Source organism: Sarcophilus harrisii, chromosome 2, assembly GCF_902635505.1.
Source record: "Sarcophilus harrisii chromosome 2, mSarHar1.11, whole genome shotgun sequence".
NCBI classification, from domain to species: domain Eukaryota; kingdom Metazoa; phylum Chordata; class Mammalia; order Dasyuromorphia; family Dasyuridae; genus Sarcophilus; species Sarcophilus harrisii.
This window is the reverse complement of record NC_045427.1, coordinates 371729153-371755743: the sequence shown is the minus strand read 5'-3', so window position 1 is coordinate 371755743 and position 26591 is coordinate 371729153. Positions and strand designations below refer to the sequence as shown.

General features: G+C 35.3%; 1 protein-coding gene across 3 annotated transcripts in view; it reads left to right on the top strand.

Moving 5' to 3' along the window:
* Positions 1-26591, top strand: part of SIL1 (SIL1 nucleotide exchange factor) — a 328425-nt gene that overhangs the window by 61856 nt on the left and 239978 nt on the right. The window contains exon 1 of one of the 3 annotated variants that reach the window (XM_031953359.1): positions 26151-26567. The exons of the other annotated variants lie outside the window; for them this stretch is intronic. The gene's annotated coding sequence lies outside the window, so the exon portion shown is untranslated. Of the gene's footprint in view, positions 1-26150; positions 26568-26591 lie in introns of those variants that run through there. 3 annotated transcript variants of the gene reach the window in all.

Sequence of the window (26591 nt, the reverse complement as noted above, 5' to 3'; positions counted from 1 at the left end):
TGGGGATGAGATCTAAAGCACTCGAGAAAAGAATTAGACATAGTAAGGAGATTCTTCATCTGAGACAAAAAGACTTGGAGAAAATAAATAAGACAATCTGAAAAGAGAATTGGTGTTTTTTTATTGAATTTCTGTTTCCTTAGTGAAATAGGCTATTTTTGAAGAAGTTAAATCTTGTTTTTTGGTTAAGTGTGCAACAGTAGCATCCACAAAAACAGGGACACTCAGAGTAAGAAAAAGCAAAAAGGGGGTTATTACGATCTTGTGAGAAAGTACATCTTCGAACTGACAAGATGTTTGTCAGCAAAAAAGTGCAAAGCATAAACTGTGAAACACCTGATTAAATAGCCTGTACACAGAAGCTTCCCTCTCTTCCTCTCTCCCCCTCCACCAAGGCTGGCCTTTTCTCTCATTGTTTGAGGAGTCCGGGGGTTACATTCTAATCATGGAAATCTAAACCAGAAACAAAAGAATACCAGTCAACAATAATAAACTCTTAATGTAAATTTCCCTAGAGAACTGATATACTAGCAGATATAATTCAAAGGCATCATCTGCTTTAAAAGAAGTACTTAAATGTTAATTAAGAAGTGGGAAAACAGGAGGAGACAATCATCCGCAACTTTTAGCTGTAATTCTATTTGATATTATAAACTCTCAAGTCACAATTAAGGCTATTTTCCCATGAGAGTGTCTTCACTGAGTGAAGTTCCTCACATTTATGAGATAGATATGCATGTGAAAAATAACCTTTTAACTATAAGTGAGAGAAATACAAAGAATAGTTATTGCAGTAACTGAGTGAAGTTAATAAGAACAGACTTCTTCGAAAAAGGTGAGTCCCTTATGCTATTGAATGGGACTGATTGGATGAAGTATTTCTCAGTATTGTCACATGATCTCTTTCCAGAACTAGGACCTTGGGAGGTCAGTTGATCTCTGGAGGGATGAACTTTGAAACAGATACAGGAAGTTGCAGGAAATAATGTGACCTGTGGGAGGCAGCTAGCATTGGTGGCCATTGGTCAAGGATGGTTACGATCTTTTAGTCTATCCAATGAGAAGGCTTGTTTCTTTTGCTTTTAAATCTGGACAAGCTGGAAGCAGGTCAGGTTCCAGGAGCACAGGTTTCAGGTGTTGGGATTGTTGTGCCACAGTTCTCTTTTAATGTCCTGACCCAGTTTCCCTAATTGTCCTATTCAGTTACTCTGCCTCAGGTTATAACCATTCCCTCTTAATGTTTGATAGGATAAAGGTCTTTATCCATTTTAGATGTCATTAGAATATTAGGAACCTCTCTAGTACCTCCCATTATGTCATCCTAGGTGCCTCCCCCCATTAGGTCATCCCCATCTAGGTACCTCCCCCATTATGTCATTAAAAGAATCTTGTATCTGACATTCCAGGCTGGATTCTTGGAGACAATAGTCTCATTCAACCCCGGGACCAAACCATGGATCCATTTGGTGCCAGTAAATCTATTCATTAAATAAATTATTAAATTGTTCTCTAATATCTATCTTACTAGGATAAACATGTGCAATTCTTTTAAATATATTTCTGTTAGGATTCTTACAAAGTGGTAAGTCAGTTGTCTAATTTTAGCATCGTGCTTAGCAGTTCTCTAATTCAGAGTTTACACTTTTCACACCTTTAAGAATTCACACATTAGCAGTAGAGATTCACAAGTCAGGATTCAGTATGAGATTCACAAGTTCAGTGGAGGAGATGCACAAGTCACAGTTCCCACAATCCCACTCTCGGAGGAGGAGTCAACCTTTGAGTTCACACCTCTAAAAGAGCTTATAAAAGGACAAACACTAGAGACTTTTGAGAGATTGAGAAAGCCAGAATTTAGTTGGGGAGATTGAGAAGCCAGGATTTGGAGAGAGACCGAGAGGCTGAAGCTGGCAGAGGCAAAAGACTAGCGGCAAGAGCTTTTGGAACCAAGGAGAGAGATAGGCCTCTAAGAGAATTAACCAGGCTGTTTGGAAGGAAACAATAAAGGATCTGAACTTTTAATAGCTGGCTGCATTTGAGGTGATTATTACTTTGAACTGAAACTAAGGCTACCTCCAGAAGCTCCCTAAGAAACCTGCTCCCAGAGAACGATTATAATTTAGAGAAGAGAACACTACATATTTCCACATTTATCATGTTGCACAAGAAAAATAAGATTCAAAAGAGAAGAAAATGAGAGAGAAAAAAAACAAGCAACTAAACAACAACAAAAGATGTTGTTATCCACATTTACTTCCCATAGTTCTCTCTGGATTCAGATGTTTCTCTCCAGCTCAAGTCTATTGGCTGTATTGAAAAGAGCCACGTCCAATAAGCTTCTTGACTTTCTAGCAGTCCCAACTGTGGGCCTCAGGAGAAGGTAGAACTCACTAGAAAGGGAAGGTGAATTGTAGTGTTCTTTTCTCTACTGTAGTGTTCAGCCTCTAGCTCTCTCTTAATCTCCCAAACTGAGTTCTGACTGAGGCTTGTCCTTTTATATGCTCTTTTAGAGGTGTGAACTCACAGGTTGACTCCTCCTCCAAGAGTGGGATTGTGGGTTCCTGACTTGTGAATCTCCCGGACTTGTGAACGCTAATGTGTGAGCTAACGTGTGAACTCTCAAAGGGTTAAACTTAACTACATAAGCATTGTTTATCAATTCCAGTGAGTTAACACTTTGTAAGGATTCTAATAGTGAATTGCTTTAAACTCTTCATAGATTTCAGTTCTTTCAGTTTTTGTGTGGAGTTTAAAATCTTAATTTGATGTTATCATTAGTTTGAAGAGCTAAAAGTCAGTTATCCTATTTTGCCATAGAGACAAAGCCATGACCTTTGTTGTTTGGAGTAAATTTAGTGAAGGTGTAAGGCAAAGCAATGATTTCTGAGGGAATCTCCAAATTCAATCTAATCCATATAAACTCAGAATTATCCTTCTAGTTTGCAGGTTATATTTTTATTTATTTCCCAGGGTTATGGTAAGGAAAACATTTCAAAAATCTCAAAGCATTATATGAATCTTAGCTAGTTTAAAAAAACAACTTTTTTTTTTTTTAAACCTCTGATGTTTTCAAGGAACAAACTTAAGAAATTACTCTATATAAAGTTCATTATGGCCTATATCCTGAGAGCATTGGGAGATGGACTTTTTGCATTTGAAGTAGGTCTTTTTTTTTTTTTTTCCTGTTTTGGTTCATATATATCTATATCTATATCTATATCTATATATCTTTTTATTTACAAGATATATGGATAGGTAATTTTTCAGCATTGACAGTTGCAAATCCTTTTGTTCCAACTTTTTCCCTCCTTCCCCCCACCCCTTCCCCCAGATGGCAGATAGACCAATACATATTAAAGGTGTAAGTTAAATACAATATATGTCTACATGTGCAAACAGTTATTTTGGTGTATAAAAACAGTCGGACTTTGAAATAAGGTACAATCCTGTTTTGGTTCTTTTTTTTTTTTAATGACCAAACCGTTATTTTGCTGTACAAATAGAATCACACTCTGAAATATTGTTTAATAAGCTTGTGAAGGAAATCAAAAATGCAGGTGGGCAAAAATATAGGGATTGGGAATTCAATGTAATGGTTTTTAGTCATCTCCCAGAGTGCTTCCACTGGGCATAGCTGGTTCAGTTCATTACTGCTCCATTGGAAATGATTTGGTTGATCTCATTGCTGAGTATGGCCAGGTCCATCAGAACTGGTCATCATATAGTATCATTGTTGAAGTATATAATGATCTCTTGGCCCTGCTCGTTTCACTCAGCATCAGTTTGTGTAAGTCTCTCTAGGCCTTTCTGAAATCATCCTGTTGGTCATTTCTTTTTTTTTTTTTTTTTTTTAAATTATTATTTATTTATTTTTTTTAGATAGCTTTTTCCATTTGCTCAATTTTGTATTTTATTTTATTTATTTATTTAATAGCCTTTTATTTACAGGATATATGCATGGGTAACTTTACAGCATTAACAATTGCCAAACCTCTTGTTCCAGTTTTTCACCTCTTACCCCCCCACCCCTTCCCCTAGATGGCAGGATGACCAGTAGATGTTAAATATATTAAAATATAAATTAGATACACAATAAGTATACATGACCAAAAATATTCTTGCTGTAAAAAAAAGAATCAGATAAATATTGTACAATTAGCTTGAAGGAAATCAAAAAATCGGTGTGCATAAATATAGGAACTGGGAATTCAATGCAATGGTCCTTAGTCTCCCAGGTTCTTTTTCTGGGCATAGCTGGTTCAGTTCATTACTGCCCATTAGAAATGATTTGGGATCTGTGTGAGGAGGCCTGGTCCATCAGAATGGTCACATAGTATTGTTGTTGAAGTATATAATGATCCCTGGTCCTGCTCATTTCACTCCAGCACGTTCGTAAATCTCCAGGCCTTTTCTGAAATTATCCTGTTGGTCATTTCACAGAACAGTAATATTCCATAATATTCATATACCACAATTTATTAAAAATTTCTCCAACTGATGGAATCCATTCAGTTTCCAGTTTTAGCCACTACAAAGGGCTGCCACAAACATTCTGAAAAGGTCCCTTTCCCTTCTTTTTATGACTCTTTGGGATATAAGCCCAGTAGTAACCTACTGATCAAAGATGCACAGTTTGATAACTTTTTGAGCATAGTTCCAAATTTTCTCCAGAATGGTTGGATGTATTCAAGTTCCACCAACAATGTATTAGTGTCCCTGTTTTCCCCTCCCTCCAACATTCAGCATTATCTTCCCTGTCATTCTAGCCAATCACGGGTGTGTATGGTATTCAGAGTTGTCTTAATTTGCATTTCTTAGTTAATAATGACTTGGAGCTCTTTTTCTATGGTTAGAAATAGTTTCAATTTCTTCATCTAGTTGTCTTTTCATTTCCTTTGACCATTTATCAATTGGAGAATGGCGATTTTTATAAATTGAGTCAATTTTCATATATTTTTGGAAATAGGCCTTTATCAGAACCTTTGACTGTAAAAATGTTTTTCCCAGTTCCCTTTTAATCTTGTCTGCATTATTTTGTTTGTAAAAAACTTTTCAGTTTGATATAATGAAATTTTCTTTTTGTAATCAATAATGATTCCTAGTTCTTCTTTTGATCTAAATTCCCCCTTCCACAGGTCTGAGGGAAACAACCTCTGTTCCCTCAATTTTTCAAACCTATTCTTTACCTGGTCAAACCCATTTTGACCTTATCTTGGTTTAAGTGTGGATCAAATTTAGTTTCGCCATATTAGTTTCCAATTTTCCAAATTTTGTCAGACAGAAGTTCTTATCCCAAAGCTGGGTCTTTGGGTTTTAAACACAGGTTTATAGTTGGACTGTTTTGTCCCTTGAACCAACCATTCCATGATCAACAATTGTTCCTTAGCCAATCCAAATGGTTTTGGAACCCTGCTCTTATAATATAATTTTAGATCTAAAAGGCCACTTTCATTTGATTTTTTTTTTCATTAACCCTTGAAATTTTGACCTTTTGTTTTCCATAAATTTTGTTGTTATTTTTTTATCAAAAATAGTTTTTGGGGCTGATTGGTATAGCTAAACAAATGATTAGTTTGGGTAGTATTTCATCTTTATTATATTTGCTCTCATCCAAGAGCATTTAATATTTTTCCAATTGTTTAGATCAGACTTAATTGTGAAAAGTAGTCTGTAATTTGCCAAAAAGTTTCTGATTTTCCCTTGCAGATAGTTCCTAAATATTTTAATATCAGTAGTTACTTTAAAAGGTTTCTTTTAACCTACTGTTGGATTTTTTATGAATATGGAATTTGATGACTTATTGGGTTTATTTTATATAACCAGCAACTTTGCTAAAGTTGTGGATTAGTTCTAATAACTTTTTAGTAAAATCTCTGGGGTTCTCTAAGTATACCATCATATCATCAGCAAAGAGTGATAATTTGGTTTCCTCGTTGCCTATTCTTATTCCTTTAATCTCTTTCTTAGTTCTTATTGCCAATTCTAATACAATGCATTCTAATTCAATGCATTTCTAATGTATTTCTAATACAATATTAAATAGTAACGGTGATAGTGGGCAACCTTGTTTCACTCCTGATCTTATTGGGAATGGTTGCAGTTTGTCCCCCCATGATGCTTACTGATGGTTTTAAATAGATGCTCGTTATTTTAAAAAGTGCATTTATTCCTATCCTCAAGTGTTTTAATAGGAATGGATGTTGATTTATCAAATGCTTTTTGCACAGAGATGATATATGGTTTTTTTGTTAATTTGGTTGTTAATATGGCCAATTATATTGATAGTTTTCCCAATTGAACCACCCCATTCCTGGTATAAATCCTACTTGATCATAGTATTATCCGGGATATTTTTCAAAGTCTTTTCAAATCTTATTTAAATTTTAAGATCAATATTCATTAGGGAGTTAGTCTATAATTTTCTTTCTCTGTTTTCAACCTACCTGGTTTGGTATCAAACCATGTCTGTGTCATAAAAGGAATTTGGAGGACTCCTTATTCCCTTTTTTACAAATAATTTATATAGATTACCAATTGTTCTTTAAATGTTTGGAGAATTCCATTAAAACCATCTTCGGGGATTTTTTAGGGGTTATTAAAGCCTTTTATTTCTTTTTCTGAAATGGGGCCACTTCCTCCCAAACTGGAAGTCTGTATTTTGGAGGTGTATCCATTTCACTTAGGTTATCAAATTTATTGGCATAAAGTTGGGCAAAATCTATTATTTCTAATTTCCCTTCATTGGTGGAAATTTCTCCTTTTTCTTTTTAAGACTTAATTTCATTTTCCTCCTCCTTTTTTCTCACTATTTCCAAAGGTTATCTTTTTTGGCCATGAACCAACCTTAGTTTTATTAATTAGTTCAAGGTTTTTTTCTTTCAAATTTTAATTTTCCAATTTTAGAATTTAAATTTAGATTTGATTGGGGTTTTAATTTGGCTTTTGGGCCAACCCAAAACTTTCTTTTCCTGTTTTTCAAGAAGCTCTGGGATATAAAAATTTCCTCTTTTAACGCTTTGGCGCATCCCACAAATTTTTATATTTCACGTTTAAATTGGTAAATTATTAATTGCTTTTGTTTTTCACCCCAATCATTTTTAAGATGAGATTGTTTAGTTTCCAATTTTTTGGTCTATTTACCCCTAACTTTTTGTTGAATGGTTTTTTATTGCATAGTGATCTGAAAAGAAAGCATTTTACTATTTCTGCCTTTCTTGCATTTAAGTTTGGGTCTTTACCCTAATATATGGTCAATTTTTGAATAGGTTCCATGAACTGCTGAGAAAAAGTATATTCCTTTCGTTCTATTCAAGATCTTTCTTATTTGTTTTTGGTTTGATTTTCTAATTCTGAGGGCAAGGTTAGATCTCCCACTATTCGTTTTGTTGTCTAATTCTTCTTGCAACCTCTTAACTTCCTTTTAGGAAGTTGGATGCTATACCATTGGTGCATATATGTTTAGTATTGATATTGCTTTGTTGTCTATGCCCTTTTTGAAGATTAGTTTCCTTCCATCTCTTTTAATTAGATCAATTTTTGCTTTTGCTTGATCTGAGATAAGGATGACTACCCCTGCTTTTTTGACTTTACCTGAAGCATAATAGATTTTGCTCCAGCCTTTTACCTTTAGTCTGTATGTATCTACCTGCTTTAAATGTGTTTCCTATAAACAAGAAATGTGTGTTCCTATAAACAACATATTGTAGGGTTCTGACTTTTGATCCAGTCTGCTATCTGCCTCCTCTTTATGGGAGAGTTCATTCCATTCACATTTACGGTTAGAATTACTAATTCTGTATTTTCTGCCATCCTAATATCCCCAGATTATGCTTTACTTTTTCTTGCCCCCCCAACCCCTTTCCCCTTTTTAAATTTATTAAAATTGTTACTTAAAATTTTTTAATGAGGCGAGAGAATTTTCTAAAACAATAGAATTATTTTCTTTTGAGCAACTCTGATGAGAGTAAGATTCCAACCTCTTTAAATTCCCTCAAAATGATAAGTTTCCTCCCGTGAGATGGGGTTTCCTTTTATCTCCCCCTTCCCACCTTATTCTGCCATCATCCTTTTCCAATTCATTCCTTTTTGTTATCAATAAAATCAAATTAGACATGTAGTCTTTTGTATGTCCACAACAGAAATACAATTTAATAGTTCTTTTACCTTTTCTGCATCTCTTGAGTCCTATGGTTAGAGATCAAATTTTTATTTAGTTCGTTTTTTTCCTTGAAACAAATGGAATTCATTTGTTTTTAAAATGTCCATCTTCCCCCGAAGAAAATGCTCGAGCTGGGTAGTTTATTCTTGGTTGCAATCCAAGTTCTTTTGCCTTTGAATAAGATTCCAGGCCCTTGAGCCTTTCAATGGGAGGCAGGATCTTGGGTGATACTTAATTGTGGCCCATGGTTTTAAATTGTTTTTTCTCGTTTAAAATTTTTTCCTTAATTATAGTTCTAAACCACAATATTCCTTTGGGTTTTATTTAGGGTTTTTTTCAGAAAGTTTCGATGAATTCTTTCAATGCCTATTTTACCTTCGATTCATTACATCTGGGCAGTTCTCTTTAGATTTCAAAATAGTATTAGGCTCTTTTTTTCATCATAATTTTCGAAAGTCCAAAATCCTCAGATTACCCTCCTAGATCTATTTTCCAAGTCTGTCGTTTTTGCAAGTAGAACATATTTTTTCCAGTTTGTTTTTTTTGGTTTTGCTTGACTGTCCAATGAATCATTAGTTTCTATTTGTTCAGTTCTAATTTTAATGAATTATTTTCTTCATTAGCTTTTTTTTATTTTTTTATTGTCCAATTGAGTTTTTAAAGAATTGTTTTGTCTATGGAATTTTTTTTCCATTTACAATTTTTTTTTTTTAGTAATTATTTTCTTTTCCAGTTCAAGATCCTACTTTCTTGAGTTCTTTTGTCTTTTCCAACACAAATCCATTCTAGTGAATTTTTTTATTTTTTCCAATTCACAAATTTACTTTCCTGAGATTTTTTTTTTTACTTTTCCAATTTCCAAATTTTGTTTCCCACACTTCCTGGGAATTTTTATCTTTCCAATTGTATTTAAGGGGTTGCCCTTGTCGTTTCCCTTTTCCCCATTTATCTTTAACTTTTAATTTGTCTTTCTATGAGAGCATCATGTGTGGAAGGGTGACATTCCCCTTTTGGGGTATTGTCTGGTGCCTGTTTGTATTAGTTCTTCAGGTTTGCTGACCTGCTCTTTTTCTGCATAAAGTGCAATCGTTCTTTCATTTTTATTCATGTTTTGAAGCCTTTAGGTATGCCTCCCAGGGCAAGGGGCCACCTCCTCAGAGCAGGGAGAGATGTAAACCGCTTCTGGCCCAGGTTGGGAGTGCTCAAGTGGAGTTTTCCTTCCCCCAACTGGAGGTGGATTCAGGACTGGCTGAGCAAGTGCCCAGTTGGGCTGTGTGGGAGCACTCCCTAGGCAGAGACTGCCCGGGTGAAAGTGTCACTGCCCCAGGCCAGGCCCCCTGGGGCTTTTAGCAGATGACCCAGACCCGCCTACCAGAAGTCTGCCCGAAAGTCTTTGCCCTTCCAAAAACGGCCCCATGAAAGCCTCCCAAGGCCCCTTGGGAGCCCCCACTGCAAGGGTTAACCGGGGTCTCCCCGGGCAGGGCCCAAACTGCCCGGGCCCCAACTCAGTTGGGGCTGTGAGCTTGTGCTGGATCTGTGCCTCACTTCCGGTTTGAGGCCTCCTCTGAAACCATTCTCTCCCAGTCTGTGCTGATCCTCCCCCCTTCCCTTCCCTCCCCCCCCCAAACAAACCTTTTTTTCAGACTGCAGATTTTCTTAGGGGGTGAGTTGTTATACTTTATCTTTAGGAATTGTGCAGCAAGACTTTTTTTTGAGGTCAAAATATTGAAAAGAGGGAAGAGGAAAGCTTAAAAGTCCCGGCCTTCTCCACCATCTTGGCTCCGCCCCTAGGTCTTTATTTCTTACACTTAAGTTGAGTTTTTTATTTTTAATAATTTGTTAAATTTGTTTTCTTCCCTGGACTATTGGAATCTTCTGAGAAGAGTTTATTTTTTCCCTGAGTTGTTTTATGTTGCTGTCTTTTTAGCATATGTTATTGGAGCCAAAATTGTGATTGTTGGACCTGGGCATTGATTTTTGTTTTTTTCTGTTGAAAGGAACTAGAATTAGTACATTTGCCTGAAATAAAAAAGAAGCTTATTAGACAACAGCAAATTTTATTTCACTCTTCTGTAATTCTGTAGTATTGCTTAAGTGTTGACACAATTAGATAAAAATTAGCAAACAACTTAAGTATTAGAAATATATTTAAAAATGGATGTAGATGGAGTAAGGAGAGTGGAGGAGTGATTGCTATAGAGTTTTAAGACCTGACCAGTAGAGATTAGAGCCTTGGCTTGAGGAAGCTTCCAAGAATGGAATCTTTTTTGTTAGAATGAGGGATGGGATTAGATGTCACCTTGGTGAATTTGTAAAAGAAAGTAGTATTCCAATGTGGTGTTAGCTGGCTTAGACATAATGGTATTTTCATCTTTGCTGCTGATTAAAAGGAATGGCTTCATAAAAGAAAAAGCACATTTGGGAGGTGAACATCGGATTTAAGGATTGGATTTGGATTTCTGGACATCAAGATTAAATTTACTTAATTGAAACTAATGCTAATATGATTCTGGGTTTTCCCTTTTCTGGTCATATAGAACAAATTTCACACTACTACCCCAGAACAACCCCTCATATACTTAAAGACAGCTACCATTTACACTCTCAACCTTAACTGTATTCTTCCCCATGCTTAAATCCTATTTTTTAAAAAAATTATTGTATGTCATGAATTCATGGCCCTTCACAAGCTCAGTTCCCTTTCCTTAGAGTTATTAGTTCCTTTGCTTTGTTAAAATTTGTTGTCTTGAACTTGTTACATCGTTTGCTCTAGACGTCTGAATAGCACAGAATATATAAATTCTGTTCTCTCCTTGCTCCTCGGAACTGCTTTTGATGAGTATTCCAAGATTGAATTAGCTTTTTTGACTACTATATCCTGTTATTGAGTCTATACAGAATGTACAGGCCATTAGATTTTTTTCAAAGTATTATTTAACTGCTTTCTTTAGGACTAATAAAGTCCTTTTTTTTTTTTTAACCCAAATATAATTTATATTTATCTCTCATATTTTTTCTTTTATTTGATCCACCATTTTATTCTTTCAAGATCTTCTTTGATTCTGATTCTGTCATTCAAATATGTTGGCTATCCATCTAATTCTAAAACTTCTGCAAGTTTTATAAGCATGCCTTTATCTCAGTTACTGATAAAAATGCTAAACAACAAAGGACCAAGCATAGATCTCTGAGGCATTTCACTAGAAATCTCCTAAGTAGCTGTTGAACCATTAATAATTATTCTTTGGATCCAGCTAGATTAGAATACATATAATTATGGCTATTGTATGGTCCATTATATATATACTTTTCCCCCAAAAGAATAAAAGGAGGATTTTTTTAAAAAAGAAATCAAAAGGCAAGATTTTATTACATTGCTAAAAGTGGGCTAAATCCATAAGTTGTTACTGTTTTGTTTTGTTTTTTAAGCAAAGAAAAGGGGGTTTATCAATTAAAAAGGGAAAAAAAGATAAGAGCTAAGATCCCTAGTGGAAACTCACAATTAACCAGGAGGAAGAACCCATTGGGGGAAGGCGCTAAATTCCTTGAATGTCCATTTTCCCCCCTGAAAAGTACTGTTTAATTTTGCTAGAAAGTTGATTCTTGATTGTAGTCCTAGCTTCTTTGCTTTCTGGAATATTATATTTCAGGCTCTCTGATCCTTTAATGTGGTAACTGGTAGGTTTTGGATAATATTTATTATGTCTTCTTGATATTTGAATTGTTTCTTTCTGGCTACTTGCAGTATTTTTCTCCTTGATCTGATAATTCTGGAATTCTACAATAGTCCTTGAAGTTTTCATTTTGGGATCTCTTTCAGGAGAATGACTTTTTCAATGATTTATCCTCTGGTTCTAGGATATCAGGGCAATTTTCCTTGATGATTTATTGAAGGATATTATCCAGGTTCTTTTTTCATTGTGGCTTTCAGATAGTCTGATAATTCTTAGGTTGTTTCTCCTGGATCTATTTTCCAGGTTGTCGTCTCCTTCCTTCCCTCCCTCCTCACTTCCTTCCCTCCCTCCTCACTTCCTTCCCTCCTTCCTCACTTCCTTCCCTCCTTCCTTCCCTCTTTCATTCCCTCTTTCCTCCCTTCTCTCCTCCCTTCCCTCCTTCCTTCCCTCTTTCCTCCCTTCTCTCCTCCCTTCCCTCTTTCCTCCCTTCCCTCCTTCCTTCCTTCCCTCCTTCCTTCCCTCCTTCCTCCTCCATTTCATCAATTCTATTTTTAAGTAATTTTAAGTGATTGTTTTCTTTTTCCATTTCACCAAATTTATTTTTGAAGGGGTTTTCTTCAGTTAGTTTCTATGCTTTTTCCAAAATGTTGACTTTTCCAAAAAACTTTTATAACCCTCCTGCATAGCTTTCATTTCTTTTCCTTATTTTTCTTCTATCTCTCTTTTAAGATCCTTTTGAACTCTTTCAAGGGAGCCTTTTGAGCTGAAGACAAGTTCATTTGAGACTTTCTTGAAGGTGTTTTACTTTGCTGTGCTCTTCTGAGTTTGTGTTCTGATTTTCTATGTCTCCATTGCTATCTATGATCAGAGCACTTTTTGCTTTTTTGTTCCTTTTTTGAAGTTGAGGTCTGCTCCTAGGGCACAGGGGAAATTGTCCTGAGTTTCTTCTGTAGGGTGACAAGGGATTCTTACTGACTGTGCTGGGGCTGTAGACTTCCCACTTCCATTGAGGCCAAGTCCCACCTATTATGCTAAGGTAGGGGCTCACAATTTGTCTTTTGTCATTGCATTTGAGGTCTCACAGCTGGTCTATTGATCTACTGGCCTTCTGAACCAAGACAGAGTAGCCAATGCTGCTGTATTTTTGCCAAGAGTGCCTCACTGGATTCCCTGTGCTGGGCTGTTTCCCCTTGCCCAATTGGGACAGATCTTTCCTAAAGTCCTTCCAAGATATCTTAAGCTGGAAAATTATTACACTCCAAATGTTTGTGGGTTCTGTCACTCCAAAATCTGTTCAGAGGCTTGATCTGATGTTGATTATGAAGGAATCTAGGGAGCACTCAGGCAATATCCTGTGTACTCTTCACCATCTTGGCTCTGCCCTGGCAGTCTAAATTCCTTTTTTTGTTTTGTTTTGCTTTGTTTTGTTTTATTTGTGTGAGGTAATTGGAGTTCAGTTACTTGGCCAGGGTCACACAGCTAGGAAATGTTGTTTCCTGAGGCTAGATTTGAACTCAAGTCATCCTAATTCTGCTGTACCATCAAGCTGCTTTCCTTTTTTTTTTTTTTTTAAGAGTATTTTTTAATATAAGTAGAACTGGTTTTAGTTTTTTCTCTGAGAATTGTCTGTTCATATTGTTTGACCATTTATCAATTGAAGAATGGCTTGTATTCTTATAAATTTCAGTCAGTTTTCTATATATTTTAGAAATAAAGCCTTTATCAGAGCTTTTCTGTAAAATTCTCTTCCCAGTTTTCTTCTTCCCTTCTAATTTTGGCTGCATTGATTTTGTTTGTATAAAACCTTTTAAATTTAATATGATCAAAATTATCCATTTTGCAATTCATAATGTTTTCAAGTTCTTCTTTGGCCATAAATTTCTTCCTTCTCCACAGATCTAGAGATATATTATCCCTTGTTCTAATTTGTTTATGTATCATCTTTTATATCTAAATCTTGGGCTCATGTCGATCTTGTCTTGGTATAGGGTATTAGGTGTTGGTCATTGCCTAGTTTCTGCCATACTGTTTTCTAATTTTCCCAGCAATTTTTGTCAAATAGTGAGTTCTTATTCCAGAAGCTGGAATCTTTGGGTTTATCACACACGGGATTATTATAAATGTTGACTATTGTGTCTTGTGAACCTGATCTATTTCATCGATCAACAACTATAATTCTCAGACAGTACCAAATGGTTTTGACGACTGCAGCTTTATAATATAGTTTTAAGTCTGATAAATTCCTTTTTTTTTTAATTAAAGTTTTTTATTTACAAAACATATACATGGATAATTTTTCAACATTGACCCTTACAAAGCCTTGTATTCCAAAATTTCCCCTCTTTCCTTTCATCCCCTCCCCTAGATTTCAAGCAATGCAATATATGTTATACATGTTAAAATATGTTAAATCCAACATATATAAACATTTATACAATTATCTTGCTGCATAAGAAACATCAGATCAAAAAGGAAAGAAAATGAGTAAGAAAATAAAATGCAAGTGAACAACAACAAAAAGAATGAGAGTGCTATGTTGTGGTCCACACTCAGTTCCCCCAGTTCTCTCTCTGGGTGTAGATGCCTCTCTTCATTACTGGACAACTGGAACTGGTATCAATCACCTCACTGTTGAAGAGAGCCATGTCCATCAGAATTGATCATCATATAGTCTTGTTGTTGCCATGTATAATGATCTCCTGGTTCTGCTCAGTTACATGCATCAGTTCATGTAAGTCTCTCCAAGCCTTTCTGAAATCATCCTGCTGGTCATTTCTTACAGAACAATAATATTCCGTTACATTCATATACCATAATTATCTCAGCCATTCTCCAATTGATGGGCATCCATTCAGTTTCCAGTTTCTTGCCACTACAAAGAGGGCTGCCATAAACATTTTTGCACATGTGGGTCCCTTTCCCTTCTTTAAGATCTCTTTGGGATATAAGCCCAGTAGAAACACTGCTGGGTCAAAGGATATGCAGTTTGATAACTTTTTGAACATTGTTCCAAATTGCTCTTCAGAATGGTTGGATCAGTTCACAACTTCACCAACAATGTATTAGTGTCCCAGTTTTTCCATATCCCCTCCAACATTCATCATTCTTTTCCTGTCATCTTAGCCAATTTGAGAGGCATATAGTGCATTATCTTAATTTGCATTTCTCTGATCAATAGTGATTTAGAGCATTTTTTTCATATGATTAGAAATGGTTTTAATTTCTTCATCTGAAAATTGTCTGTTCATATCCTTTGACCATTTATCAATTGGAGAATGGCTTGAATTCTGCAAGCTAAATTCCAATAAGTTTAGTTGGCTTTAAAGAGCATATGTCTTTTAGGTATATATATGTGCTCTGATGAGCACATGACAATGTTCTCTTTTGTTTTGTATTCCTATTCTATTTTTCTTATTCTGTTTCTTTAAATAAATTTGGGGGGGAAATTCAAACTAGAAAAATTCAAATGAGATAGAGAGTTTTGTAATGTTTGGTGATGTTGATGTCAAACGAAGTAAAGAGAGATAGGGAGAAAGGATTTATTAGGAGAGAAAAATAGAGGAAGAATTGGGAAATGTTTCTCACATAATCAGAGAACACAAGTTAAGAAGCAATTTGCCTGAATATGCTTATATTTTTTCTATTATATATAGATTTTCTATTTCTTTTTTCCCCAATGGGAAGGAAGAAAAGAAAAAGCATGCTCAATCACTGGGGAGGGGGGAATATATAACCTTGGGGGTTAACATCATAACTTGGCTTTCTGATTGGGTACAGTAACTGTGGAGTTTAGATGGTTTTGTCCATGAAAATAATTTGGCTAAAAATTCAACTAGGGCGGGGCTTAAAGTGACCAAAAGTCGAAATCAAAATCTTCCTATCAGTGCTCCTCCTTGCTTGCCTCATGAAATAGTTTGGTTTCCAGATTGTTTATGGTAATTTAGACTCTCTGTCAATGTCCACTTAGTACTATGGAGCTACCTTATCATTTCCTACCTCAAACAAATGGGACCTAAAAGCTTTTGAGGTGTGGAACAGGAATCTTGTCTTCTGTGGAATGAGAGTCTTCCAGGAGTGAGTCGTTATGGAATAAATGCTTTCCCAAAATCTAAGTAAGTTTTATATACATCATTCCTGCTCCCCTGTACTACCATATCTATTAGTTTTGCAATTCTGTCAAAAAAGGAAATAGCATCAGTTTGGCATGACATATCATTTATTTTTCAGTCTCTCTGTATCTTCCTTCTCCCCCTCTTTCCCTTTCCCCCCCTCCCCCCTCCCCAGTGATCGAGCATGCTTTTTCTTTTCTTCCTTCCCACTGGGGAAAAAAGAAATAGAAAATCTATATATAATAGAAAAAATATAAGCATATTCAGGCAAATTGCTTCTTAACTTATGTTCTCTGATTATGTGAGAAACATTTCCCAATTCTTCCTCTATTTTTCTCTCCTAATAAATCCTTTCTCCCTATCTCTCTTTACTTCGTTTGACATTGACATCACCAAACATGACAAAACTCTCTGTCTCATTTGAATTTTTCTGGTTTGAATTCCCCCCCCCCCAAATTTATTTAAAGAAACAGAATAAGAAAAATAGAATAGGAATACAAAACAAAAGAGAACATTGTCATGTGCTCATCAGAGCACATATATATATATACCTATACATATATATATATATATATATATATATATATATAGTAATATATCCCAGTTCAAGAAAGTATATATATTAGTAGAATAAATTATATTCATGAATGTTCATTTTTTTCATTATTTCCTTGTAAATTGTTCTTTTGTTCTTTGTACACCTTTTTTTATTTTATTCTTTTTTTCCCCTTTTCATCCACACCCCTACCTCAAACAGGCTATAGTTAAGAAAGGATACATTTTATATACATATGTAGATATATACATACATATACATACTCACACACATACCCCAACACAGAGACACACATATATCTTTTCTTTCCCTGTTGACCCTTTGCTTTAATTCTGCTTCTAACATTTCTTGCTATTACTTAACCTATCCCCACCTATGGGTCTCTCCCTTGTCTTTTTTCCTCATCCTTTGCTTCCCTGTCAGCCCATCCCTTCCTGCTTTTTTCTTTTCTGATATGAGTAGGTCTTCAGAACTATAAGCCCTCCTCCCCTCCCACCTCATGCTTCTGTGTTAATATTCTCTTCAGCACTTCATTTGTATAAGAAAATTACTATTTTTATCTTAACTCTGCCCCATCTTTCTTTTGAGCTGGCATATTGTTGATGTCAATCTTAAACATATGTTACACATTTCCCATGTAAAACAAACAACTTGTCCATCTTGAGTTCCTTGAAATTGATCTTTAATATTGACTCTTATAAATTAAAATTTCTATTGTTTCTATTAAGTTCAGGTTTGGTTGATAGAAAGTCCTGAAATTTTGCAAGTTCATTGAATGTCCACTTTTTCTTGTTCAGTATTATAGATAATTTTGCTGAATTTGATATTTGGCCACCAGCCTAGTTTTTTAAATTGTTGGTAAATATGATTCTAGGACTTGTGGTCTTTTATTGTGGCTGTTGACAAGTCCTGTGCAATTGTAATTGTAGCATGTTTGAATTGTTTTTTTCTTGTTTCTTGCAAAATTTTCTCTTGATCTAGGGGTTTCGAATTTGGCAATAATGTTCCTATGCTTTCCACAAAGGATCACATTGAGGAGGTGATCAGTGGATTTTTTTTGTTTTCTACTTTCCCCTCATATCCTATCACTCCAGGACAGTTTTCTTGGATATTCCTTTCATTACTGTATCAAGGATCTTTTTTTGGTCACAACTTTCAGGCAGTGCAATTATTATATTTTCTCTCTAACCTCTTCATCCCCAAATCTGTTTTTTTTTTTCCTTACAGAATGTTTCACATTCTGTTGTATTTTTTCATTCTTTATCATTTGTTTTGTTATATCTTGGTCTCTCATAGTTTCAGTGGTTTCTCCTTGCCCAATTCTAATTTTCAAAGAATTATTTTTGTCTTTAAGATACTATATCTCCTTTTCTGGTTGGTTAATTCTTTTTTCATAATTTTGTTTTTCTTGGATGTTTTAAAATCTTTATTTAGTTTTAGTTTTTCCTCAACATCTCTCATTTGATTTTAAAATTCTTTTTTGAGTTCTTCTATGCAGAGTTCAGGAGGTGAAAGTTTCTGTGATTCCTGGTGAGGCTTCAGCTACACCCAACTTGCCCCAGACCCCCTCCACTTAATATTTCTTTGGAGCTAGCCTACTGATGTTTGCACTTCACAGGGGTTAATCCATCCATCTGGATCTTACTACAGATCTTCTCAGGTTTTTCTTCAGATCTTCTGGCTTTTACTGATGGACCCCTTTTCTACCTGAAGTCTTCTTGAATTTTTCATAACTCTGTGTTTGCCCTGAGGTGCATATTTGTTATATTTTGAGGGGAAATTGGGAGACCTTGAAATTTACCAACCTACTCTTGCCATCTTCTCAGAATCCTCCCCTCTAGTTTGAATTTTTATGGTTCATCAAGGACTTTTGTATTATTCCTTCTTCCATCAGAGTGTAAATAGTTCATTCTTCTAAAAGTTTTTTTTTTTTCTGATTGCCATTTAAATTTGTTATGTTGCCTGTATGTCTCACATATTTGTATTTCATACTTTATATGCAGATCTAGTCTTTTCATTAGGAATATTTAGAAGTTCTCTATTTTACAGAAGGTTTATTTTTTTCCCTTGTAGGAATATATTCTGTTTTACTGATTAAGTTGTTCATGGTTGTATCGTTTGGCTTTTGAAATATTGTGTTCTATTTTTTCTACTTTTTTAGAATGGTGGTTGTTAAATTTGGTTGATTCTGAATATGGTTCCTTAGTACATGAATTTTTTCTTTCTAGCTGTTTGTAGCCAGAGAATCAGAATGTTTTTGATTTGGAATCTCTTAATTTTTTTTAATGTTCATGGGGTTTTTATTTTGAGATTTCTTGTGGGAAATGATCAATAGATTTTTTAATATAATGTACTTTCTTGTTCTTATATGTTTGGGCAATTTTCTTTCATGATTTCTTGAAATATATTATTCAAAGGTGGTGGTTGTTTTTGTCAAGGTTTGTAATGGATTTTTAAATTCTCATTGATCTTTTTTTCCAAGTCAGTTGTTTTTGTTATGTATTATATTATATTTTCTCCTATTTTTTTTAGTCTTTTTACTTTATTTTATTTTAATATTTCTTGTTATTTCCTGAAATTTCACTAATTTCATTTGGTTCATTCTAATTTTTAGAGGATCTGTTGCTTGGTTGGTAGGTTTTGTACCTCTCATGTTAAGTTGTGAACTCCCTAATTTCTTATACTCCAGTTTCTTTACTGTCTTTCCTCTCTCGCTCTCATTTCAATTAAACTGTTAAATAATTTTTTCTATGAATTTTAACTGAGTGAGCATATTGTTTTTCTTTGAGACTTTCCTTGTAGACATTTTGAAATTACTCTCTTTTCTCTAGGTTTGTGTCTTGGGCATCTTTGGCATCAAAATAGTCTCCTTTTCCTCCCTCCAAACTTATTTTTGGAGTGCTTTTTAGATTGCAAGGGATTCACCCCAGTCTTGTTTGAGAACTTTCCTTGGGGGAAAGTGGTGCTGGTAATGGTGGTGTAGAATCCTTGGTCCTGCTTTTCCTTGCAATCTCCAAGGACTACACTGAGGACCTTTGTGGGAGAAGGGGAAAACTTCTTTGGCCTGGAGAATCGCAAGTCCTTTTTCTTTTACAGGTTATGCTGAGGCTTTACCTTAACCTAGGCACTTTTCTTTCATCAGGATAGCTCATTGCTCCAAAGATCAATTTAATGAAAGCCCTTTTGATGAGATTAAATTCAGGGTAGTCTCCCCTGGATTCCTGGTCAGGGAACCAAGTAATGAGATTAGATTCAGGGAACTAAATAATAAGATTAGGGTTCTTGGTGGTCAAGGAGTTAAATGATGAGGTTAGTGGCAGGTTTGGGGTACAGGGAACCAAATGAAGAGGTTTGGCCCCCCTAAATCCTCTTAGAATTTGGTACATGGGTAGGGAGTTTTGGATACCCCTCTTCTGGAGGTGCAGAGATCCTTAGTAAAGGAATTTGTGAATGTGAAAAGCTAGACTGAAATTTATTATTGTCATTGAGAATGAATAGAAAAACTGAATTTCTTAGTGGCAAGATTCTGACAGAGAAGTAAAGTTTCTAGTAGAGAAATCCTGACAGAGAGATATAAAGTCTCATTAGGGAAATAGGTGAGGATAAAGAGAGGGTAACACTGAAAGAGAATATCATTCCAGCAGGCAGCATGGCATAGCATGGCATGGCATGGCTTGGAATGTTAGGTCCTCTTTGAGGAGAGGATTTAAAATTGGCTCTTTTTATAACAGAAGCCTTAGCTGTAAGCCCAGGCCTGCTCCTGTTGAGGGCTGGTGGGTGGAGTTTGAGCTAGAATTGAATAGAAAATCTTAGAATTGAATGGGTGTTTCTCCAATTCAGTGGGGTTAGAATCTCCAACTCCAGACTCAGCTAGTCCCACTTAGATAACAGAATGAAGCTATTTATCTTGCTTCCCTTGGGCGGGGTCCTACAGAGGCAGGGTTCTAGGAGAATCTCCTTCAAGTTTTAGAGAGTTTCTGGGTCCCTTCATCACTTTCCTTCAACCTAAGGCTCTTTCTTTGCCTCTTGGCAGTCAATACTGTCCCCCATCCCCCTTGGATCAGATAAAATTGAAGTCTTGTCTTATTTTGCCTCTGGTTTGGACTGAGTCGAGACTGTTTCCTTTAACCCAGGGGACCTTCTTTTTGCCTCAGGTCTGGTCTGAGATCTCCTTTGTGTCTGGTTGTGTGGTATGGCAAATTCAATTCAAAAATACTCAGAGATATCTCAAGTGAAGAATAGAAGTGTTTATTAGAATCTTACAGTCTCATGAAAAGCAAATCTTTTCTATAATCACAGAGAGCCGAGGTCCATTTCCACAGAGATTGAAGGGGGTTATATAGTAACAAAAATAAAAATCCATGACACCCCCCTTTCCCTCATCGATCAATTCTCACTTCCCTGGTTAATGACCTGAATTTGCCAAATGAATGTCAGGCCCCTATGGTCAGTTTTACTGTTTGCAGGTGTGTTTTCCTAAGTTTATGGATTTATGGTGGTCAGTTTCACAAGGTTTACAGCTATATACTTGAGCCAGTATGAGCATCCTATTTCATTTTCTCAAACCCCTCATATAATACCGAATCCAAGTTATCGCTTCAATTTACCTTAGTTAATAATTTTATAAGAAACTGTATAATCCCCCACAATAAAGAGATTTGTTCAGAGGTAAGTAATCCATTAAGCTAAAATAACCAAGGAGACTCATTTTATCTTAGGCTTCCTCAGCATTAGTTTTGTTTGTACAAAAATTTTTCAATTTGTTATAATCAAAATTTTCAATTTTGTAGTCAAAATATCTCTAGTTCTTCTTTGGTCATAAATTTCTTCCTCTTCCACAGGTCTGAGAGGTAAACTATCCTGCTCTTTTTTTTAGATTCATTCTTTATCCTAATATGAACCCATTTTGACTTATCTTGGTGTACAGTGTTAAGGTTAAGCCTAGTTTCTCTAATACTAATTTCCAATTTTACAATTTTTTGCAAATAATTTTTATCCCAAAAATTCTTTGGGTTTGTCAAAACTGAAATTAAAGTTATTGGTGTTTTGTCCTTTTAACTAACCTATTCCATTGATCAACTAGTCTATTTCTTTGAATACCAGATAGTTTTATAACCCTTTTTATAATATAATTTTAGATCTGGACACCTAGGCCCCTTCATTTGATTTTTTTTTTAATTCCTTTAAATTTTGATCTTTTGTTTTCCATATGAACTTTGTTGTTATTTTTTCTAGGTCATCAAAATATCTGGGAAGTCTGATTGGTATAGTTTAATAAATAATTAGTTTAGGTAGTATTGTCATCTTTATTATATTTGCCTAATCCAAAGAGCATTTAATATTTTTCCAGTTAGTTAGATCAGACTTAATTTTGTGTGGAAAGTGTTTTGTAGTTTTGCCATAAAGTTTCTGATTTTCCTTGTCAGATAGATTCCAAATATTTTATATATCATAGTTATTTTAAATGGGATTTCCTTTGTAACTCTGACTGTTGGATTTTTAGGATAAAGAATGCATGACTTATGTTTTATTTTTAAACAGCAACTTTTGTAAAATTTGGATTATTTCAATAACTTTTAGTAGAATCTCTGGGGTTCTCAATATACCATCATATCACAAAGAGGATAATTTGGTTTCCTCATTGTATTCTTATTCCTTTAATATCTTTCTCATTTATTGCCATAGCTAGATTTCTAATACAATATTAAATAGTAACGGTGATAGTGGGCAACCTTGTTTCACTCCTGATCTTATTGGGAATGGTGGCAGTTTGTCCCCATTACATATTGTGAGGGATAGAAATCCTATCCAAAAATGATTACTCAGAGACCTCTCAAAGTAAAAAGCAGAAAAGTTGTTTGTTTAATTAATTCTCATGAGAATGAGCAATTCCACTGCGATGAGGGAAAGAGAGCTCACGGTAGAAGGGCTAAAGAAGGGGATAAGGTATACAGTCTTTATAGGGTCTTTTAGATTACATCATGTGTTTGAGGAACATTAAGAGGTAGGTGCCCCCCCCCCCTTTTTTTTATTGGATGTTATTCGTACCAAAAACAGCAGACTCCTAGTTCCGGGAGGCACCACACATCAAGCAACCATTTGTTTAAACATCAATGGTTTGAACAGCAATAAACGCCATCATTCTAGGTTGGATACATCCTTTGAAATTCTTCACTTATCTTTACTGCAGGAAGCTGCTGGAAATTCTTTGCCTTATCTTTACTATAGGCTGCTGCTGGAAGTTCTTCAATTATACACACACACACAATATGATGCTTACTGCTGGTTTTAAATAGATGCTACTGATTATTTTAAGGAAAAGTCCATTTATTCCTATACTCTCAAGTGTTTTTAATAGGAATGGATGTTGGATTTTATCAAATGCTTTTTCTGCATCTATTGAGATGATCATATGGTTTTTGTTAGTTTGGTTATTAATATGGCCAGTTATGCTCCTAATATTGAACCAGCCCTGCATAGTATAAATCCTACTTGATCATGGTGAATTATCCTGGGGATGATTATCTGTAGTCTTTTTGCTAATATTTAAGATTTTAGCATCAATATTCATTAGGGAGATTGGTCTATAGTTTTCTTTCTCTGTTTTCAACCTACCTGGTTTAGGTATCAGTATCAGGCTTCCTCAGTCAACAGATAGAGATTAGCCAGTTTATAGACCTCTCAGAATATCTCCACATCATTAAATAGTTAGATTCTTCTCTAAGCAGTTAGTAAAAGTCCAGGAGATCACCTCAGATATTTCTACTAGAAGAGCAAGCCTTTTGTTCTCCTTCCTAGAGCCTTAATGATTAACAGATCTTTGAAATTGGGTCTGGAATTATCAACTGACTATTCTGGGAAGTCTTTAGTTTCCCATTATATTCATGGGCATCAAATTAGTAATACAATGAGACCTTTTTCTTCAAATAACTAGACTAAGAACTGCACTTAACTTCTTTTCTTTTGAGTTGCTGGAGCCACATTGAAATTCTGCATTTTGCCCTGGGAAGAGAATTCCAAATCAGAGCTACTATGCCAAGGGAATGTGTCTTGTATTGGTGTGTGTGTGTGTGTGTGTGTGTAGGGGATGTGGGAGAAGCTGAGCCGATTGTCCTTCTGTCCTTTTCTAGATGTTTGTAATATGTCTCTTTAATAAAAACATTCTAGCATTTTCCCAAACTAAGGTAAATAAAGAATTTGTTGATTTTTTTTTTTTTTTATCCTCTGGCATTGTGTTAATTATGCTCAAGAGACACAAATGTAGGAATTTAAGTTGTTTACTATTCTGTAGATTGCATAAACTCTTCTCTTCCCTTTTTTGAAAATAAGAACATTTGCCCTTTTTTAGGTCTATTCCTGTATTCCATCTTTCAAATATCAGTTATCTGGACAGCAGCTAAAATTCTTCCCAGAAAACTTTTAACTATTTCTTAACTTGTCTTAATACTAAGTTCATCTTTCAGAAGATGAAAGAAATGTTGAAGGGGGCAGATGGTTTCGATTGGACATCATTTTAGGACAGACATTGATAATAAAGAAATTAGTTACAATAATTAAGGGCTTCAATGGCATATGTAGATCACAACTGGGGATGGTTAGCCTATGGAAGAGAAGACTTAAGGATGGATGAAAAAAGTCTACAAATACTTAAAGACCTTAAGATTTGTTTTGCTTGACTCTATAGGACGGAGCTAGATGAAGATGGAAGCTGCATAGAGGAAAATTTAGGGTTGACCTAAAGAAAAACTTTCCAACAATTAAAACTATTTGAAAATAGGCTGCTTCAGAGGGCCAAGGTTTTAAGATCATAAGAGCTAGAGCTGTAAGGGAGCAAGGAAGCCATCAAGGCTAGCTCCCTTGTTTTACATTTGAGAAAACTGAAACATAGAGAAGTTGTGATTGCTCCAGGTCACACAGATAAAGTATCAGAGGTGGGGATTTGAACACAGTCTTTCTGACATCAAGTCCAGTGTCCCATCTACTGTGCCAAGCTGCCTTTGCAGAGAGAACTCTTCAATGAAAGGGGAATGACCACTTGTGGGGTATTTTATAGAGGGGACTTTTCAGATATAATTACACTAGATGGCCTTTGATCTCTCAACTATCAGATTCTATGATTATATGAATGCCAAATTTTTTTTGCAGTTTCAAACAATAAATCAGAATAAATATATTTGAAAGCCAGAGGTCAAAAGACTACTTTTCTGTTAAACTTAGAGAAATCCCTATCCAACTCAGGCAGATTTCAATATGGTTGGAAAAAATATTAAGTCTTCCTTCTTTATTTTTTAGTGTTCCCTCTCCTTTCCCCCCTCTCTCTCCCTCTCCCTCTTCCCTTTTTCTGTCTCTTTTAGTGCAAATTATTCCTATTCCTTTCCTCTTTCTTAGTAGAATCTATTTTCTCTTCAAAAGAGTCTTTCTCTTAAATGTTTTTCCCCCCTACATCTGTAATTAATATCAGGTTTGTATATAATATGCTTATCAGCTATAATACTAATTAACATTTATAATCTAATTTCATTTGGTGCATTATTAAACTTATAATAACTATCATAATACATTCCAGTATATTAACATAATAAAATATGGTCTATAGATACATATTATAAACTGTGGTTTACAATTTTAAAATATTTTCATGCCCATTATCCCATTTAATCTTTACAATCTTCTATGGTGATAGTAACATACCAATTTTTGTAGATGAGAAAATGGGGTTTGAGAGTAAAATGATTTGCGCAAGGTCATATTGTTAGTACTGAGTGGTGGAACTGGAAGTTTCTTGGTTATCTTACTTGTGAAAGGAGTTTTGTACTCCATTCACAATACTTGCGGCTATCTTCTTAAAAAGATGCTATCTCAGGTGTGGGGGGGAAATGTATGGATGTAGATCCTCAGGGGCTTGAAAGATTAGATTGAGATTAGTTTTTGTGTTTTTTGTTTTTGTTTTTTCTGAGGGAGATGGAGTGTTATATATTTTCATAAAAACATGCATGCATTTTATTTGACTTTATTTTTCATTAAATGCTAAGCCAGAGAGCTGCTTCATGAACAGCTGCTAACCCTCATGTTGGTTGACAAGGGTCTAAAAAGTCAACTATAACTACTCCATTTCCTATCTTTCACTTATGCATATGGATCAAACAATAGGCTGCTGTGGAAACAGTTGTTCTGTCCTGTGCAACATTCTATCTAAACCGAGGAGGATATGAACTATACATAGTAACAACTGGACACTTCTAAATTATCCTATTTATTTACAAATACTCTCCTTTGGGAAATCTGGAAGATTGAGAGAGGTGTAGAATTAGTGGAATATTTTTCAAGAGTTCTCAGACGTCTTAAAGTAAACTTAAAAAACTGAGCCCAGTTCTAAAATCAGATAAATTCCAAATCTGCTATATACAGTAAGGCTTTCCTCCTGTCCTCTGATCTCTTTCCATTTTCTCTCCCAATTTATTTTAACATCCCCCTTTCATGGTCTTGCCTTTCTAAAAAGTTAATTCAGGCTTCTTTAGTAGCTCCTGGCATGAGAGTCAGCAGGGTTTCTGGACCTAATTTAGTTGATTTTTTTTTTTTTTTCTCTTTCTTTTCATTGCCTGCTTCTCCAGAAATGTCTCTGTCTCTCAATTATGATGTTCAGGATGAGCTAGAGTGGCAAGTAGCTAAAGGTACTTGTCTAGGACAGTGATGATTTGGAACTGTTTTTGGCCTGTACATTTAGATTAGAAATTTTCTCAAAGCTATAACCAGGAGCCAGTGGGTTTTTTTTGGCCCAGAGAGTTGAGTATTTGTCTTCATAGCGCACAGCCAGTGATTCTTAATTTTTCTATTATCTGGGAGGAGATGGGGTTATGTGAGAGAAAGTGGGCCTGAAAGAAGGGAACTTTAGTTATGGGGCTCTGGGGATGGCTGCCAGGGCCTGAGTGAGTAAACAGAGAACTGTCTGCATACACTACAGGTCAGCAAAAGACTGACTATTGGATACTAGTTAGGACTGACATGAAGAGGGAAGGCTTCCATGTTGGTGCACTGAACTATCATAGTTGCAGATCTGTATTCTTTTCATGGTAAGCCGAATGTGCTTTTTTCTT